The sequence below is a fragment of the Coenobita brevimanus genome, chromosome 25, assembly GCF_032717465.1.
Source record: "Coenobita brevimanus isolate Jiangsu-jjx chromosome 25, ASM3271746v2, whole genome shotgun sequence".
Lineage (NCBI taxonomy): Eukaryota > Metazoa > Arthropoda > Malacostraca > Decapoda > Coenobitidae > Coenobita > Coenobita brevimanus.
Window position 1 is genome coordinate 7,445,051 of NC_136978.1, and position 3,335 is coordinate 7,448,385.

A 3,335-nucleotide genomic window follows, 5' to 3' on the forward strand; every position below is an offset into this window, starting at 1 on the left:
ATCTCTCTCGGCTGGCAAAATGTCCTCTTCAGCTGGGATTGGTCTATTTAGAACAGATTCAAAATGCTCTTTCCACCTTCCTTTTATATCCAAATCTTTAGTCATCAAATTGCCATTTCTTCTCTTTTCAGTCCCAGTTAACTCCTTTATGGCCTGATACGCTGCTCTTGTGCTCCGACCATCATTTTTACTTAATTTAATTTCTGTCTCTGTTCCCTGTTCATCATATAGCCTTCTCTTATCACGCCTAACGAGTCTTTTTAATTCAGAATGTAAACTCCAGTACTTTGCTCTAAGTACTTCAACTACCTGGCCATCAATATGTTGTTCTTCACTTCTTAACTTCGCCTATTTCCTTTGGTGAATTGCATTCCATGTTTCATCTGACATCCACTTTTTCCTTCTCACTTTTCCCTTTTTCTTATAGTAACCTTAGCACTCTCATGCAAACCTCTTTTACCTCTCTCCACATTTGATTAATATCATTGTCTTCAGATTCCATCAAAGTCTGCAGGACTAGAAACCTGTTCCTACATTCCCACCGAAACTTTTCCTTCATGTTCTCATCACTTCTCAGCTCATCCAAATCATAATTATTACCTCCTGTACAATTACCATTAACATTTCTCTTAAGTTTTATTTTTTAATTTTTGACACAGCTAGTTGATGATCACTACCTATATCTGCCCCCCTCCTTAGGCAAACATCTTGCAAATAACTCCTATGCCTTCTGCTAATTGCAATGTGGTCAATCTGGTTACAATATTTACCACATGGTGAAATCCAAGTAGTCTTATGTATTTTTCTATGCTGAAATACTGTAGCATATTACTGTAAAATTGAAATCACAGTGCGCAGGTTAATGAAATAATGCTTTTTGAAATTGAACTGCAATAAAAGCTCGATTAACCGGCATCCAATGCATTGGCACATCCCTATAACCAGAACACAAACTTGATCCGGCATGGGGTCGAAAATATTTTGGATACCGGACCCTGTTCCTTATACTTTATCTCCTGATTCTGTTCCTTCCACTTCTTCAGCTCATGGCCTTGTTCTTTTGACTTCTCCACTTTCTGAATCCTCATCTCATGATCCTGATGCTCCCCCTATAATTCTTGTTTAGTTCTGTACAGTACAGGATAAAGTAGTGTATGCAGCTAAGTTTTCAAAATTTTGGCCCATAGCATAATCTAAATTTTTCTTTAAATAATTTTTGGTAATGTTTGCTGGTTTGTGTTCAGTTCTGTACAATTTCTCTTGCTTTTTTGTGTCTTGTGTACCTGTACTGTAAATTACCTGTACTTTACCTAATACTGAATAGTATACTTTATGAAATAAAGTCCCAAGTTTGGTACTATATCATTTGTTTGACCTCCCAAAACATTTCTAAGTAACATTATCCAGAAAATTCCATACGCAGGATGGAAGAATTTCCATGCGTTCCAGTTAATCAAGCTTTTACTGTAGTTGCTTTAGAATGTTAGTGATTTAAAACAGAAATTGCATAGCTATAGTCAGTTACCTAAATCCCTTTTGGGGGTGGCCACAAATAAATCACTTCCATGTTGCCCTGTCCTGTCATTTCACTGTTCTCTCCCCAACTCTCATCCCCCTCTGTGGTTTTGAAAAATTGGGAGCTTCACAAATATAACCAAATTGTGCCGATTAAAATATATATATATATATATATATATATATAGTGTATGTATGTATATGTATATTATATATATATATATATATATATATATATATATATATATATATATATATATATAGTGTATGTATGTATATGTATATTATATATATATATATATATTGAAATGCATACCCTGTCCCCTGCCGTCTCGCTGTCCTTCCCCCAACTCTAACGCCTCTCTTAGTGTGTTTTAAAAGTTAGTGGTTTTCCAAATAAAGAAAATTGTGTTAATTTGTTTCACCTTTTAACGAAATACCTGCTCTGTCCCCTGCCATCTTGCCATCCTTCCCCCAGTTCACCCCTTTATCTCAGTGCCTTTGAATAATTGGTGGCTTTCCAAAAAAAAAAATAAAAAAAAAAAAAAAATAATCCAAATGTTTTTTTCTTTAATTAATGAAATGCTTGCCCCATCCCCTGCCATCTTGCTGTCCTCCCTCCCTGCCATCTCGCTGTCCTCCCTCCCTGCCATCTCGCTGTCCTCCCTCCCTGCCATCTCGCTGTCCTCCCTCCCTGCCATCTCGCTGTCCTCCCTCCCTGCCATCTCGCTGTCCTCCCTCCCTGCCATCTCGCTGTCCTCCCCCCAGTTCACCCCCTTTTCTTAGTGCTTTTGAAGAATTGGTGGCTTTTCAAATAGACAGCAATTTTTTTTTACCTAATAATGAAATGCTTAGACTGCTTTCTTTAACAGGTTGAGTATTGGAGCATGGAGACCGAGGATGATGACCTGGACGCCAAGATGAGTATGGGCTTTATTCTTGATGGTGTTGCGTCTGACAGGTTTAGGAAGTTAGAAGTGTTAGGCTGGGTGGGTGAGTTAGGAGGAAGGGAGGGTGCCTTGGGAATGAGATAGAGAACGAGGATTAAGTTAGATTAGAATGACTTGGTTGCTGGTTTGTCCAGTCCTGGTTGTGTGTCCTGGTTGTGTTAAGTGGTGGAGACTCTGACGCATTGTGCCACTGAAATAAATGATATACTGTACCCCATCCTGCCCTGCCCTGCCCTGCCCTGCCCTGCCCTGCCCTGCCCTGCCCTGCCCTGCCTTACCCTGCCTTACCCTGCCCTGCCCTGCCCTGCCCTGCCTTACCCTGCCTTACCCTGCCCTGCCCTGCCTTACCCTGCCTTGCCCTGCCTTACCCTGCCTTACCCTGCCTTACCCTGCCCTGCCCAGCCCTGCCTTACCCTGCCCTGCCCAGCCCCGCCCTGCCCAGCCCCGCCCTGCCCTGCCCTGCCCTGCCCTGCCCTGCCCTGCCCAGCCCTGCCCTGCCCACCACAACTGCCCATTGACCCTGCCCAGCCACCACCCATGCCCAGCCCTCCCACCCACCTGCCCATGCCCTCAGCCCTGCCCAGCCCTGCCCTGCCCTGCCCTGCCCTGCCCTGCCCTGCCCTACCTGTGGACCCGCCCATCGGCCTTCCCGCCCACCACAACTGCCCATTGACCCACCCACCACCCATGCCCGTCAGCCCTCCCACCCACCACCCATGCCCGTCAGCCCTCCCGCCCACCACCCATGCCCGTCGGCCCTCCCGCCCACCACCCATGCCCGTCGGCCCTCCCGCCCACCACCCATGCCCGTCAGTCCTCCCGCCCACCACCCATGCCCGTCGGCCCTCCCGCCCACCACCCATGCCCGTC